This window comes from Phyllostomus hastatus, unplaced genomic scaffold (assembly GCF_019186645.2).
Source record: "Phyllostomus hastatus isolate PE091 unplaced genomic scaffold, TTU_PhHast_1.1 phas_contig_41, whole genome shotgun sequence".
NCBI lineage: Eukaryota > Metazoa > Chordata > Mammalia > Chiroptera > Phyllostomidae > Phyllostomus > Phyllostomus hastatus.
Window position 1 is genome coordinate 7,621,430 of NW_025333876.1, and position 17,406 is coordinate 7,638,835.

Here is a 17,406-nt window from a genome sequence, read left to right on the forward strand (position 1 = left end):
CACCACTGACCACGGCAGGAAACAGTGACTCCCATCATGTGTGGCCACAGGATGTCACAGCTCAAGTGCTCATGTTTTAGCTGTAGGAGTTTTGCTCTGAGATGGGGACATTATCTCCACCTTTCTTATCTTTCCACAGAAGCCAGAATCTGCTTGCACCAGGGAGGAAACTCATCAGGTGAGCATTGCTGAAGCCCAGGTGGGTGGAGATGCCCAGAGGGAGGTTGAATCACTCCTGGCTGATAATATAAAAGGCCTGTTTCTGCCTGAGGAGCTGGCAAAGGGTGTGGACTTCTTAAAAGGCTGACTGGATTCTCTTCCTACTTTGCATAACAATCTTGAACTTGACAGTTCTACTTCCAAAGGAGGGGGAAATACTGGAGAGTCCTGAAGGATAACAGAAATCTTCCTTCTCCAGTGGCTCAAGACTTTCACCACAGCAGTGGATGAACCAGAACACTGGAATGTTCACAGAAAGCCAGGACAAGCCCACGTTGACACTGACTTGGAGCTCTAAAAATCATTTGTAGTATCAACTGGTGGTTCAGATTCCTCAGCTTGGCAGTGTCTGTGTCTATCAGCTGTTCTGTTTCTTCCTCTTCCTCATAACAATCATTGTGGCCCAGAGTGTGACAGGTGCTTTGTATTCCCACTCACCAACTTCTCAGCACTATCTATATTAACATGCCACTTTTACAGAATGGAAGTTGAGGTCAGAGAAATGAAGGTATTTGCCCAAGGAGGAGAAGACAGCAACATGTAGGAGTACCTACTTCCAAAGATGGCTTCATCCATTGTCCTACATGCCCACTCCACCTTCTTGTCCTGGGTCTTGCTCCTTGTCCTTCTGGAAAGCCTAATTGAGAGATCAGGGCTCCAGGCTCCCCTCCCCAATTCACAAACCAATAGCTCTGGGAAGTTCCTTCCTCCACTGGGGCTTGGCTTCTTCATCTATCAAATGGAGGGTGTAATTAGATGACCTCCAAAGCTTTCAGGATTCTTCCGATCAAGTTTTAGGAGAACACACATTTCTGCCAGATCATCTCTGGTATCTCTTCACCTCACAAAATCTTACCTGAAAGTCTGAAGATAGAATGCAGGGGACTAGTATTTATAAAGAGCTGACTTTGAACCAGAATTGTGTTTGGTGCCAAAGTTTCTGATTTTCATTAGGCCTGATACTAATCTACTTTGATTGTTTCCGGTATTTATAAACTCCTCGTTTTTTATTTGTCTTTTTTCTGTTACTCTATGTTCCTCTATGTTTACAATGTTTTCTTCCTGCCCTTCCCTGCCAGAGAACTAGAGCAAGAACCATTTACTTTGGAGAACACCCCACAAGATTTTCCTACTCTGTTGATTTTGGGTAAAAAGCTGGAGAGAAGAAGGCTAGGCAGGAAGGTTGGCTTAACAAGAATGAGCATGGATGATTTTCTCTAAAGGGCTGGACATGGTCTTTTGAGTTCTCATTAATCTGGACCATTTGGGGGACCTCCTGGGCCATGAAATCTTGATTCCTTTTGTGTTTGGGGGTAAAAAGATTGTTTCTGCTTATTTCTACAACTTCCCAAGAACCTTTTTTCTATATGGGAGTGTCTTGCTCAATTATCACTGTTCATTCAGGGTTAGAATTCATGAGTGACTAGGATCATGAAAGAACGCTTGGTAAAGAAGTATCTCAGAAGACTTTGCCCTTGGCCTGTAGATACTACAAAGTGCAATTGGGAACGAACAGTCTTGTAAAAAACCAGCCTTTAAGAAAATGATAAAACATCATTTGATGAAGCCAAACCCACCCACCCTGGACAATCCCATGGTGGTGGTTGGGACTTGGGAGGCTTCCCACTTCATATTTAATAGAAATATGTAGACTGAGAAGCTCCCAGGAAGACTGAAGCTGTAGCTCCTGTTAGCTAGACCTAAGAACATGTAAAACTCCTGGGCTTTGGTTAAATTCACATCAATTCAGCAGATTTATCTAAACCTTGCTATTCTCTTTGCTAATCCCCAAAGTTTCTGTGGCTTAGCACAAGTGAAGTTCATTTCTCCTGTGACACCCAATGGTGGAGGGCAAGAAATTGGCTGGAATGGGGGGATTTCCTCACATTTCTCCCGAAACCAAGGTGAGGGAGGCTCTGCCATGGCCTCACTCTGGGTGACTACCCAGCCGGGGGAAAGGGGAAGAGTAGGATGATCTCTTAGGAGGGCCCCATGTGCAGTTATGCCAGCTCACTCTGGGTGGCCCATAGTCACCTACATGGATCCAGCTACTGCAAGAGGACTGGGACACAAAGTTCCCAGCTGGGCAGTGCACATACATACTGTGTGTATGGCATCATGTTCCCAGGGGGCTGACAATGCAGGCAGTGAGAACAATCACTTCCCTTCCTACCTGCACCTCCTCACCACTCCCCAAGCGCCTTTCCCTCATCTCATCATTCCCTGCATCCTTTCTTACCTCCAAGACACACACACACACTGTCATTGCTTCAGGCCTAGCACTATTTTCCCACAATATAATTTTCATCAGTCACTGCCTTGCCTAGAACTTGAGTGGATTCCCTGATGATGCATCAAGGATGCACTGCTTTGACTTTTGCTTTAAATCCCTTGTAATATGGCCCCCACTTCCTTGTCCCAGACTATATGAAGACTTCAAACAGTTCTTGCCCTGATTGGAACTTCTTCTTGGCTATGGGTTGTCCTGCAGTTTTTACACATTTCCCTCTTCATTTTTTATGCCTGTTTTGGTGTTCGTTGTTAGGTTGTAAATTCCTTAAGCAGAAAGAACAAGTCTGATAGAGACCATGCCTGCTCCTCATTGCTCAGTGTTCTGCTATCCTCCACCTGGGATAGACCTAGGCAGTGTCCTTATCTGTACAACACTGCCATCTGCCAGTGGAGACAGTCACTATAGGCTTAGGGAAGATGTTTCCTGACCAAAAAATCAGGACCTGCTCATGAGAATTAATTTTTTCATTTTGCTATTGTTTTTTCTTTTAAGTTCCATTTTTAAATATATTTTATTGATTATGCTATTGAAGTTGTCCCAATTTTTTTTCTCCCCTTTATCTCCCTCTTCCCTGCACCACCACCCCCACCCTCCAGCCACCCCACACAGTTCATGTCCATGGTTGTACATATAAGCTGGTTTCTGGCTTCTCCATTTCCTATACTATTCTTAACATCCTTGCTGTCTATTTTCTCCCCCTTCCCCTCCCCACTGATAACCCTCCATGTGATCTCCATTACTGTGATTCTCTTCCTGTTCTGGTTGTTTGCTTAGTTTTTTGTTTTGTTTTTTAGGTTCAGTTGTTGATAGTTGTGTTCTCATTTTACTCTTCATAGTTTTTGATCTTTTATTTCTTAGATAAGTCCTTTTCACATTTCATATAATAAAGGCTGGGTGATAATGAACTCCTTTAACTTGACCTTATCTGGGAAGCACTTTATCTGCCCTTCCATTCTAAATGAAAGCTTTGCTGAATAGAGTAATCTTGGATGTAGGTCCTTGCCTTTCATGACTTGGAATACTTCTTTCCAGCCCCCTCTTACCTGCAAGGTTTCTTTTGAGAAAACAGTTGATAGCCTTATGGGAACTCCTTTGTAGGTAATTGTCTCCTTTTCTCTTGCTGCTTTTAAGATTCTCTCCTTCTCTTTACTCTTGACTAATGTAATTATGATGTGCCTTGGTGTGTTCTTCCTTGGATCCAGCTTCTTTTGGACTCTCTGAAGTTCCTGGACTTCCTGAAAGTCTACTTCCTTTGCCAGATTGGGGAAGTTCCCCTTCATTATTTTTTCAAATAAGTTTTCAGTTTCTTGCTCTTCCTCTTCTCCTTCTGGCATCCCTATGATTCAGATGTTGGAATGTTTAAAGATGTCCTGGAGGTTCCTAAGCCTCTCCTCATTTTTTTTTTGAATTCTTGTTTCTTCATTCTGTTCTGGTTGAATGTTTTTTTCCTTCCTTCTGGTCCACACCATTGATTTGAGTCCTGGTTTCCTTCCCATCACTATTGGTTCCCTGTACATTTTCCTTTATTTCACTTAGCATAGCCTTCATTCTTTCATCTAATTTGTGACCATATTCAACAAATTCTGTGATCATCCTGATTACCAGTGTTTTGAACTATGCATCTGATAGGTTGGCTGTCTCTTCTTTGCTTAGTTGTATTTTTTCTGGAGCTTTGATCTGTTCTTTCATTTGGGCCTTTTTTTTTTTTTGTCTTGGCACACCTGTTACATAGTAAGGGGGGGAGCCTTAGGTGTTCACCAGGGCAGGGCAACCCACGTCACTGTGTTGTGATGCTGTATGTGGGGCAGGGGTCTGAGAGTGAACAGTGCCCACTTGCTCTGCTCTCTGCCAGTTTTCAGTCACTTCCACCACTATCCACAAGCAAATTGGTCCCTTCTGGTGCTCATTTCTGGGTGGGAAGGTTTGTGTACATTGAAGGACCCTGTAGTTCTCTCCAATGAACTCTCCTGTGGGGCTGGAAATTTCTCCCACTGCTGCTTGAACACCTACAGGTATTTTCAGTCAGAGGCTTTGAAGCATTATTTCCATGCACTGGAACCCTGGGTTGCGCAGTCTGTCTCACTCCCCAGTTGTTCCTCCCAGTTTATCTGGCTGCAAATGTGGGACTGTGCAGCCCACAAGCCACTGCCTTGCCTGCTCTGTGTGCTGCCGCCTTGCCTGGCTCGGTCCTCCAGCTGCTACCTTGCTGGGAGTCCTCTCTGCCCAGCTGCCCATCTCTGCCACTCCCACTGATTTGGATGAATATTTCTTCTTTACATCTTTGGTTGTCAGACTTCCGTACCATTCAATTTTCTGTCAGTTCTGCTTGTTTTTTGTTTTTAAATTTGTTGTTCTCAGCCCTGGCTGGCGTAGCTCAGTGGATTGAGCACGGACTGGGAACCAAAGTGTCCCAGGTTCGATTCCCAGCCAGGGTACATTCCTGGGTTGCAGGCCATAACCCCCAGCAACCGCACATTGATGTTTCTCTCTCTCTCTCTGTCTATCTCCCTCCCTTCCCCTCTAAAAATAAACAAATAAAATCTTAAAAATAAATAAATAAATAAATTTGTTGTTCTCCTCCTTTTGGTTGTGCGAGGAGGCACAGTGACTATCTATGCCTCCATCTCGACCAGAAGTCTCCAGCCTAGAGTTTTGAGTCTTTAGTTTTCTGCACTGAAACCCTGGGTTTTGCAGTCTATCTTGCTACTTCATTGTTCCTCCCAGTTTCTCTGAACATGAAAGTGGGATTGCCTGTGCAGTCCACTGGTCTGCAGCCTTGCCTGCCTTGGTCTTCCAGCAGCCTTGACCTGTCGTTCTAAAACTGGAAAAGACATTGGAGTTTGGGCTGCCTGTTACTACCGAACCAGATAAGCAATGACTGCAATCAAATCTTTACGGGTGCTTTATTCAGATGGCCGGTGATCTGAGAAAATGGCAGGTTTATACACTAACAGACCATCTTAAATTCCATTTTAAAATGGCCCTTTTTATAAGGAGAAAAAAGTGTAGGTAAGGGGTTTGGAATTCAGGGAGAGGTTAATTGAATTTAAAAAACCCCACAACTTCAGCATTCTCACCCTGGGTGGTAGTCTTAAGTTGTGCCCAGGTGGTGGCCTTTACCTGTGTCCTGAGCAGTGGTCATCTCACCCTGGAGTACAATGGCTCAGATATCATCTTGAATTGCTTGCAGTCCTCCTGAGGAACAAAGGTAGAACTGCATATAGTCTCCTGGAGTCAGGGTGGGTCATACCTTCAGTTCCTGGAACAAAAGTTTTTACATGCATTGATTACTAAGCTTATTAGCTATTACTTAAACTAAAATTTTCCAACTCTTAAGTCCCCTATCAGTTCTTCCCTTCCTCCTTGGCTGCCCATCTCCACCCCTCCTACCATCTAGATGAATGTTTCTTTAACTCCTTGGTTGTTGGACTTCCATGCAAATGTTTTTCTGGCAGTTCTGGTTGTTCTTTTTTTTTTTTTTTTAACTGGTTGTTATTCTTCTTTTGGTTGTGCAAAGAAGTGAAGCATTTCTGCCCCATGCCTCCTCTACCTTGACCAGAACCCTGTTAGTGTCTTTTCTGATGCAATGCCAAGAGTTCATTTCAGCCAGAGCTGGGACTGATGTCTCTCCTTTGTTTCCCCAGAGTGCCTAGCAACTGATACAGACTCACTGGTTACTTATTTAAAATTAACAACAGCTGCTTCCCAAGTTTATTTAGTATCCATGCTTTAATTTCATATCCATCATGGACCATCCTTTATTTATTGTGCATTCACATATGTTATTTCCAACTTTCAGCAGCTCAGTGCCATCAGTATGATTGTAACCGAGCAGACAGGCCTGTTCACATGGCCCCTTGGTGTATGACCCAACAATTAATGCTGGAAGAAACAGGTTTTTATTTACAATATTCCAACTGTAGCAGGGCCAGGAGCACTTCACCCTGATCCCTTCTTTCCCACAAGACCCAGCACTTCCCTTGCTTCCCAAAAGGCCATAAGCCAAAAGCCCTAAAAGTTCTCCATATCCTTCCTTAAGCTGGCTGCGCAAACCACTGTCTAGTCCCTCTGGAAGGTACCAAAGTCACCATCCTCACGCAGCAGCTCTCCCCTTTAGAATCTGGGATACATTGTCATTAGTCTCCATGTCATAGTCCAGAAAAGCATGTACTGTGTTACACTGAATGATGATAAAGTCCAGGAAGAGCACAAGTCCCAAGTGTCCAGATTGGGTCCAGGTTTGCATAGCAGCAGGTCAGCATCTTGCAAGGCACTCAGTCCTTGGTGGCTTCAGAGTCAGCTACAGCAGGCAAAATCAAGGCAGCACGTCTGCTTTCTTACTAGCCCATGGCGGATCAACTCTTACAGCCAGCATGGCTCCTATCTTACTACCAGCAGCATGGCTCTCCTTTCATTGCTTCCTGCCCTTAGTTTTTAATCTTGACCTGGAGCCTCCTGTGCAACCTCATCTCCAACTCCTCTCACAATGAGCTACATTTGCCAGTTCTCCTGTACTGTTTACATTCTCTCAGCTGCCATCCCCAGTCAGGGCAAGAGTGACTCAGTGACCCAGGGGGAACTACCTCCCCTGGCTACAGTCAGAAGTCAGGATATACCCTTAAAGTCACACCCAGCTTGCCAAAAGGTGGTAGCACAGCTATTAAACTAGCTACCAAGTTGTCATTGTAGTGTAAAGTATCTTAATCCTATCATCCTCTCTCCCCCATCCCCCAACCAAGGGCTGTGAGGGTTTTCTCCCATTTCTCAGGCACCCCTCACCCTGTACCCTGTTACATGATCACCCCATTTTTCTAAAGAGAAAATGGGCTTCCCAGAAAAGAGGAGGTAAAAATTACAGCCAGTGAGTAGAAGAACCAGCTATCCTGACTTCAAATCCTATGCTTTTTCCTATTGCTGATTTTTGATAATAACCACTTATGTTTCAATACTGGAACCCTTGAAGTGGGGGCTAAGGGATTTGGAAAGATTTATTTGATAGACCCATGTTTTAATTCTGCACCAGAAACTGACTTCATTGAAGCCACCAACCTTATGATTCTGATTGGGGACTCAAATGTTGGAAAAATTTTAGTTTCAGGTAATAGCTAATAAACTTAGTAATCAATATATGTAAAAAGCTATTGGCCCTGGCTGGTGTGGCTCAGTGGATTGAGCAACAGTCTGTGAACCAAAGGGTTGCTGGTTCAATTCCCAGTCAGGGCACATACCTGGGTTGTAGTCCAAGTCAGGTCCTCAGTAGGGGGTGCATAAGAGGCAACCACACATTGATGTTTCTCTCTCTTTTTCCCTCCCCCCTCTGTCTAAAATAAATAAATAAATAAAATCTTTTTTAAAAAAGCTATTGTTTCAGGAACTGAAGGTGTGACCCACCTTCACTCCAGGAGACCATAAGCAGTTCTGCCTTTATGCCTCAGGATGACTGCAAGCAATCTAGATGGTATCTGAGCCATTGTACTCCAGGGTGAAACACCCACCACCCACCACACAAATGAGAAAATGCTGCAGGTTTTTATCTGATTGACTTTCCCTGAATTCCAATCCCCTTACCTACACTTTTCTTCTTATAAAAGGGGGTTTAAAATGGATTTTAAGATGATCTGTTAAGGTACAAACCCACTGTCTTCTCTGATGGATGGCCATCTGAATAAAGTGCCCATAAAAATTAAATCCCTGTCTCTTCTTATTGGGTCTGGTAGGTGACAGGCAGCATGAATGCCAGCTTTTTTGGTTTCAGTTCTTCCCCTGTTCCAACCCCTACTGTGCAAATCAAATCAGATACGCAGGAGAGTAGAGAAGAAAGGCTATTCCTCCCTACTTTCTGCAGGAGTAATTTTTTGCTAGAAACTTTTTTTCTTTTTCCTTTTCATTCATGGGAGAATGTGAATGCAGTCTCCCACTACCACAAATTATACAGTTGAGTTTCCATATTTGGGGAAACTGCAGGGGTCAACACATCCAGAATGCCATGGGTAAGCCTCGCCCTGAGAAAACAACCTTCATGATCATGGTATCTCCCCTGCCAGGTAAATAAATATCTCCTCCCTCCCTCCCCTCCCTCCCTCCCTCCCTCCCTCCCTCCCTCCCTCCCTTCCTTCCTTCTCTTCTTTCCTCCTCCCTTCCTTTTTTGAAATATGTTCCAAGGACAAGGAGAAACTAAACTTGAAATACATCTGTCTGAGAAACATTTCACTCAAGTTTCTTTCAGTGTTTTTGCCATCTTCTGGACAAGCGTGCACTGATATTTAAAACTCTAAACCAGCCTGGGAATTCAGATTGCAAACTCAGTGTGTCCTAGTTCTGCCTCAAGTCTGACAACAAAGTTCAGGATGACAGCAGAGGAGGGGTGCACTCAACAGCAGCAGGAAAGGCTCCCAGCCTATCAGCTTAGGCAGTTTTCTCTCCCTCCCATGTTGCAGTGGAGCGCAGGAAGTGGGTCTCTTTCCTCTGACTCCTGGGAGGGTCCACAACAGAAACTGCTATTATTTGCATAATGCTTTACAGTTTCTACAGTGCTTCTTACACTCAGCTAAGCATTTAATTTTTGCAGTTACCCATGAGGTGGGTGTGTTATATCACCCATTTTATATCTGTGGAGTCAGAAGTTCAGGTGACTCACCAGAGACCTCCCAGTAAGGAGCAAAACCCAGCTTCAAAGCAGCTCTTTGGATGCAGGTCCTGCCCTGCTCAGCATACCTCCATGTGTCCCAGCCTGCGCTAAACTGTGGTTCCCTGGATGTGCTCCCTTCCCAGACTCCAGGCTCTGGCACATGCTGTCCCTCTGCCTGGAAAATTCCATCTTCTTCCACCATCTCCAACTGCAGAATTCCAACTTAAAGGCTCAACTTCCACATCAACATGTTTACAAAAGTTTTCTTGATCCCCACTTGGACCCTCTCCCCTGGAATTCATGCGCTTAAAAAAAAGGATCAAGTCACTGCAACCTAATGAGCGTTCTAATCACCACATTCATGTCAGCGTATGGTCTGCAGAGTTTAGAAGAATGCCTTGTTTTGTACAGCACGTTCTCAATAAAGTGCTTATCCAATTGAATTCTTATTATAGACCAAATAAAGTCATAAAAGGTAACATTTGTTGGCACTTTCTGTGTGTCAAGTTCTGTTCTAAAAGCTGTGCCTGTCTCATATAGTCTTCATCTCCAGCCTGTGAGTTAGGTTCTATCACTGTCCACACCTCAGAGGTAAGAAAGTAAAACTTTAAGTAATGTATCTGGGGGTCACCTGCTGGTAAAAGATAGAGCTGGGGTTGAACCACTTTCTCCACTGTCTCTAAGGTAGGAACAAGTCCCTGGACCCTAAGATCTGTATGTTTATTTCCTCCCCCAATAAAGAAGGCTTGGTTCCAACATGAGGCTGAATTAAGTCAAAAACTGGCCTTTGCCTTACTAGGCTTTATTTTGGCCAGAGATAGGCAGCAACTCTGTGGAAAGCTGACACCCTTGACCTCAGCCCAGAGAGAGCCTGGAAATAGAGGCCAAATTCTCTTGAGCTCTCAGGTGTGGAAGAAAGGGAAGAGAGGGCTTGACCTGGCATTTGAAGTCATCTCTGGGTCCCTACCTACATTTTGTATTAGGGGCCAGACCACTCGTTTTCTATGATTTCAGAACATCCTCAAAATAAAAATGGTAAACCAACCAGCCTGCCACTTATAGAATACTAGCTTGCATGGAAAACTCAATGCATGCTATTTCTTTTCTTTTGAGATTTTATTTATTTATTTTTAGAGAGAGGGGAAGGAAGGGAGGGAGGGAGAGAAATATCAATGCATTCATGAGAGATACATCAACTGGTTGCCGCTCTCGCATGCCCCAAACTGGGGACCTGTGGTGGAGCTCCGCACACAGGACCCCCCCCCCCCACCCCGGCCTGGGCCACCATGGATGAGAATAAGTCTACCAAGATAGGATCTTCTTGGGGAGGAAAGGTGGTGATCTCTCAAAGGAGAAGGGTCAAGAGCCTTTTCCTCAATGGGCTTTTATTGGGTTCAATTTGCACATGAATACAAGTAAAGCTCATTAATCATTGTCAGGCAGTAAGGATCAAACAATAGATGTCATACAAAGAACTACAAGGGCTTATTCTGAGTCAGGGTCAGTTAGCTAAAGGGCTACTAAACTTTGGGAAACAAACTCATTTCCTGCTGTGACCCTTATCAGAAAATTGAGAGCATTCTTAGCAAAGCAGTTTTCACAGGATTTTATGTATTCTTTCTTAGGCCTGATCACCCTGGGGAACCTGCCCTTTCCAGCACAGGGCTGTACCACCCTCTGTCATTGTTTCAGGCTTAAGTCAGGCAGGGGAAGTAAGGCAGCCAAGAGATTAGGAGACTTCTCACAGACAGAATGAGGACTCAGGCTATGTCAAAGCCAAGGGGCAAGGGTCCATTACCCCTTTTTGCTATAGCCCCCAAGTCCTTCCCTGAGGACCCCAGTGACCATGCCTGTCTTAGGTCATCCCTCCCTTGAGGAATCTTACCTGTCATTGGCTAACTGGTCATGCACTGGGAGCCAGGCAGGGTGAAGTAAAGGGGGCAGAGGCAGCACCCCTGCCAGGGAGATAAGCTTTGTCTGCTTAGTGGCTTATGGTCCCAAGGTCTCTCACTCAGCCTTAGCCATGGGTGGTTACAGCTTCTGAAACCAGGCATGGCAGTTCCCAACAGGGACCTGGCCCAAAACCCAGGCATGTGCCCTGAACGGGAATCAAACCTGTGACCTTCCAGTTTGAAGTCTGGTGCTCAATCTACTAAGCCACACCAGCCAGGGCTCAATGCATACTATTTCTAACTCTAGAGTTCAAGCCTTGGGAATCTAGCAATGCAAGCCTCAGAAATTACCCTTCCCCCACTTTTTTCATTGAATTTATTGGGGTGACACTGGTTAACAAAATTATGTAGGTTTCAGGTGCACAATTCTGTAACACATCATCTATATACTCTATTGCATTGACCACCCCAAGTCAAGTCTCTGCCCATCACCATTAATCCCTCCAATACCCTTCTCCACCTCTCCACAAGGGAATCACCCTTGCTTTACTGGTGGAGAAACTGAAGTGCAGAGAATTTAAGTTGCTTGCTTTTTTGTCACTCACCTAGAAGGTGGCACAGCTAGCAGTGAGCCAAGGTCCATCTCAGGCTACAGCTCTGCCCTGTGGGAGAGGGAACCACAATTCTGGGACCTGCATGGAGTTGTCATTTTTCCCAGCCTTAACTGTGAGTGAAATGCAAAAATCTCATTAATATGTCCATTACCTAGGTTGGAGCATAAGCATCTTTCACAGCACAGGCCCTTCCAGTCTCTCTTTGTAGCAGGTCTTCTCCGTTTGTGAAGCTACATGCAGGGGCTGCCAGGGTTGCCCATCCCAAGAGTGGCTCTGCTTCAGCCCTCTGACCTTCCTGATGCTTTAGCAGTGCTTGGGGGACATGCTGGGAGGCAAAACTGTCCTGGACACATCAGTGCTGAGTTAATGTTGTCAAAAGCACTGAGAGGAAAGAATACAGTACAGGGTGGGATGGGGCAGGGCCATGTCACAGGCCCTGAGGAGTTTTGGGACTGTCCCTTCTCTGTGGGGATGGTACAGGGGTGGTAGGGGTGGAACAGGCTAGGAGCTCCTCCCAACGTGGAAATACTGAGGTGTTTTCCCCACATATGCTGCCCATGGAGGGGAAATAATGCCTTTTTTACAAAAGTGGTGGAGGCCTAAGGCTTCACCCAGAGGGGCAGGGTGGGTCACTGCAGAGCCAACCCCACACCTAGAGAGTAAGACACTCTAAGTAGGGTGTCTTATTGCCAACAAAAGCATAGCAGGAGGAAGTGTATGATGTTGAAAAAGTCCGCCTTTTAGTTGTATAAGTTATATTATGGGTTCAAGTTCATAAAAGTAACTTATTATAAAGCAGTCAGTGAGGATAAAGAGGCTTTTCTGACAGATAAAAAATATTTTAAATAGGAGGCAGTGGGTAGTGTTCAATGAGAAATTCATGCCAATGCCTCACTTTCTGTTTATGTTGGCACATTATTGAGAAAAATCCGTATTTATACAGACCAACTATTATGCCTTCCCAAAGTGTCGAGCTTTGTGTGTCAGGATATTTTATTTTATTTATATTTTATTGATTATGCTATTACAGTTGTTCTGATTTTACCCTCTTGCTCCCCTCCACCCATCACTCCCTACTCCCTCAGGCAATCCCTCCAACTTTGTTCATGTCAACAGGTCATGTGTGTAACTTCTTTGGCTACTCCCTGTCCTATACTGTATTTTACATCCACAGGGCTATTCTTTAAATACCTATTTGTACTACTTAATCCATTCACCTCTCTCCCTTTCTCCCACATCATCCTCACATCTCTTTATTTTTAATCTTTGGCATTTTAATTATGATCTGTCTTAGGATGGGCCTCTTCCCATCCATCGTGTTTGGGACTCTCTCTGCTTCCTGGACTTGCATGTTTGTTTCCTTCACCAAGTTAGGGAAGTTTTCTTTCACTAGTTTTTCAAATAGATTTTCAGTTTCTTGATCTTTCTCTCTTTCTAGCACACCTATGATGCAGATTTTGGACCACTTGAAGTTGTCCCAGAAGCTGCTTACACTATTCTTGTTTTTTAAATTTTTTTCTTCTTGTTCTTCTGATTTGCTATTTTCTGCTTCCTTATGTTCTAAATCACTGATTTGATTCTCAGCTTCATCCATTGTAGTTTTTCCCTGTAAATTGTTCTTTATTTCAATTAGTGAATCCTTTGTTTCTGACTGGATCTTTTTCATGTCATTAAGGTCCATACTGAGTTACTTGAGCATCATTTTTTTTTCACTATGACAAGTGATTTTTCCCCATTTTTCACTTTATTATTGTTGTTCAATAACACATGTCCCCATTTCTTCCCATTATTCTTTCCTGCCCTACCCACCCCCACCTTCCACATTCATCTTCTCCACTGTTGTCTTTGTCCATGAGTCCTTTATACATGTTCCTTGGCTTGACCCTTCCCCTTCTTTCGCTTATTATCCCCCTTCCTAGTCTTATCTGGTCACTGTCAGTTTGTTCTTTATTTCAATGTCTCTGGTTCTGTTTTGCTTGCTTGTTTGTTTTGTTGAACCCAGTAAATGGATCAGGTTCCACATATAGGTGAGATCATATGCTATCTCTTTCTTTCTTTCTGCTATGTAGAATTCTATTGTATAAATATAGCAGAGTTTTTTGATCCAATCATTTACTGATAGGCACTTAGGCTGTTTCCAGCACTTGGCTATTATAAATAATGCTGCTATGAACATAGGGGTGCATAGGTTCTTTTGAAGAGGTATTTCAGGATTCTTAGGGTATAATACCAATAGTGGAATGGCCAGGTCAATAGGGAGTTCCATTTATAGTTTTCTGGGGAAATTCCACTGTTTTCCACAGTGGCTACACCAGTCTGCATTCCCACCAACAGTGTTCTAGGGTTCCCTTTTCTCCACAACCTCACCAGCAATTGTTGTTTGCAATTTGTTTATAATGGCCATTCTGACAAGTGTGAAGTTGTATCTCATTATGGTTTTAATTTGCATCTCTCTCATGGCTAGTGATGCTGAGCATCCTTTTATATGTCTCTGGTCTGTCTGTATATCCTCCTTGGAGAAGTGTCTGTTCAGGTCCTTTGCCCATTTTTTAATTAGATTTTTTGTCTCCCTGGTGTGCTGGAGTCATGTGAGTTCTTTATATATTTTGCAGATCAAATCCTTGTTTGAGGTATCATTGGCAAATGTATTTTCCCATATGGTTGGTTCCCTTTTCATTTTGCTGATATTTTCTTTAGCTGTGCAGAAGCTTATTAATTTGATGTAGTTTCATCTGTTTATTATTTCCTTTATGCCCCTTGCTCTGGGAACATATGAGTGAAAATATTGCTGCATAGGATATCTGAAATTTTACTGCCAAAGTTCTCCTCTAGAACTTTTATGGTGTCATGACTTATATTTAAGTCTTTTATTCATCTTGAGTTTATTTTTGTGTATGGTGTAAGTTGGTAGTCGAGTTTCTTTTTCTTTCTTTCTTCTTCTTTTTTTTTTTTTTTTTGGCATGTAGCTGTCCAGATCTCACAACACCATTTGTTGAAGAGGCTGTTTTTACTCCATTTTATGTTTCTGTCCCCTTTGTTGAATATTAATTGACCATAGAGACCTGGGTTTATTTCTGGGCTCTTTATTGTCTTCCATTGGTCTGTGTCTGTTCTTATGCCAGTACTGTACTGTTTTGATTACAGTGACCTTGTAATATAGTTTGATACCAGGTATTGTCATCCCTCCTATCTTGTTCTTCTTTCTCAAAATGCTGTGGCTATATGGGGTCATTTATGGTTCCATATAAATTGTTGAAATGTTTGTTTTATATCTGTCAAATATGTTATTGGTACTTTAATAGGGATTGTGTTGAATCTATTAATTGCTTTGGGTAGTATGGACATTTTGATGATGTTAGTTCTTCTTATACATGAACATAGTATATGCTTCAATTTATTTGTGTCTTCCTTAATTTCTTTCCTCAGTGTTGTGTAGTTTTCTGTGTACAAGTCTTTTCCCTCTTTGGTTAAGTTTATTCCTAGGTACTTAATTTTTCTTGTTGCTATAGCAAGTGAGATTTTTTTTCCTGATGTCTGTTTCTGATGTCTCATTGGTCTGTGTCTGTTCTTATGCCGGTATACCAATCTAACAGAGAGTCTCTTAACAGAGAGTCTCTTAACAGAGAGTCTCTTAACAGAGTGTCTATTTTGTTTATCTTTTCAAAGAACCAGCTCCTGGACTATTTGATCTTTTGAATTGTTCTTTTAGTCTCTATGTCATTTAATTCTCCTTGGATCTTGATTATTTCTGTCCTTATACCAATTTGTTGGTATACAAAAATGCCTTTGATTACTGAATGTTGACTTTGTCTCCTGCTGTTTTCCCAAATTCATTTATTAGGTAGAATAGTTTTCTTGTGGAGTCTGTAGGGTTTTCTATGTACACTATCATGACATTTGCAAACAATGACTGTTTTACTTTCTCCTTTCCAGTTTGGATGTCTTTTATTTCTTTTTCTTGTCTGATTTCTGTGCCTAGAACTTCCAATACTATGTTGAATAGAAGTGGTGAAAGTGGTCACACTTGTCTTGTTCCTCATCTTAGTGGGTAAGCTTTTTAGTTTTGCCCATTGAGTATGATGTTGGTTGTAGGTTTCTCGTATAAGGCTTTTACTATGTTGAAAAATGTTACCTCTATTCCCACTTTGCTGAGTGTTTGTATCATAAATGGGTGCTGTACCTTATCAAATGCTTTTCCACATCTACTGATATGATCATGTGATTTTTGTCTTTCATTTTGTTTATGTGATGTATTATGTTTATTGATTTGTGAATATTGTACCATCCTTGCATCCCTCGGATGAATCCCACTTGATCATGGTATGTGACCCTTTTAATGTATTGTTGGATGTGGTTTGCCAATATTTTGTTGAGAATTTTAGCATCTATATTCATCAGAGATATTGGCCTGTAGTTTTTTTTCTTTGCAGTGTCTTTATCTGGTTTTGGGATTAGGATGATGCTGGATTCATAAAAAGAGTTTGGGAGTCGTTCCTCTTCTGGGATTTTTTTTTTTTTGAAACTTTTGTGAAGGATAGAGGTTAGCTCTTCCTTAAGTGTTTTGTAGAATTCTCCTGTGAAACCATCTGGCCCAGGGCTTTTGTGTGCCAGGAGCTTTTTGATTACTGCTCCAATTTCACCAGCTGTTATAGGTCTGTTTGGGCTTTCTGATTCTTCTTGATTCAGTTTTGGAAGATCATATGTTTCTAAAAATTTGTCCATTTCTCCCTCATTTTCAAATTTCTATAGTTGTTTCCAGTAATTTCTTAAAATCCTTTGCATTTCTGTGGTATCAGTTGTCATTTCTCCTCTTTCATTTCTGATTTTCTTTATTTGGGTCCTCTCCCTTTTTTTCTTGATATGTCTGGTTAACAGAGTGTCTATTTTGTTTATCTTTTCAAAGAACCAGCTCCTGGACTATTTGATCTTTTGAATTGTTCTTTTAGTTTCTATGTCATTTAATTCTCCTTGGATCTTGATTATTTCTGTCCTTCTACTTGCTCTGGGTTGTCTTTGTTGTTGTTCCTTGAGTTCTTGTAGGTGTAGGGTTAGGTTGTTTATTTGAAATGTTTCTATCTTTTTTAGGTAGGCCTGTATTTTTATGAACTTTCCTCTCAGGACTGCCTGCGCTGTGTCCCATAGGTTTTGGATTGTTGTGTGTTCATTTTCATTTGTTTACAGAAATGTTTTGATTTCTTTCTTGATCTCATTATTAACTCATTCATTGTTTAATAACATACTATTCAATCTCCATGAGTTTGTGTGTTTTTGAATTTTTTCCTTGAGGTTGGTTTCTAGTTTCAGGCCCTTGTGGTCTGAAAAGATGCTTGGTATGCTTTCAATTTTCTTTAATTTGTTGAGGCCTGTTTTGTGATCTATCATTGAAAATGTTGATGTGCATTTGAAAAGAATGTGTATTTTGCTTCTTTGGGATGACAGGCTCTATATATATATATCAGTTAACTGCATTTGATGTAGGGTATTATTCAATGCTGCGATATTCTTGTTGGTATTTTGTTTTGAAGATCTATATATTTTTGGCAGTGGGGTGTTAAAATCCCCTACTATAATTGTGTTACTGTCAATATATTTCTTGAAGTCCTCCAAGATTTTCCTTATATATTTTGGTGCTCCTATGTTGTGTGCATATATGTTTACAATATTTACTTCTTGATGGATTCTTTCCTTGAGTATTATGAAGTGTCCTTCAGTGTCTCTTTTTATGACCTTTGTTTTAAAGTCTGTTTTGTCTGATATAAA

General features: G+C 42.2%; 1 non-coding gene across 1 annotated transcript; it reads right to left on the reverse strand.

The window, feature by feature from the left end:
* Positions 1–8,403: 8,403 nt before the first annotated feature.
* On the reverse strand, positions 8,404–8,564 carry LOC123822793. Its single transcript, XR_006786418.1, has one exon. It is a non-coding gene; the product is annotated as a U1 spliceosomal RNA (small nuclear RNA).
* Positions 8,565–17,406: the final 8,842 nt, after the last annotated feature.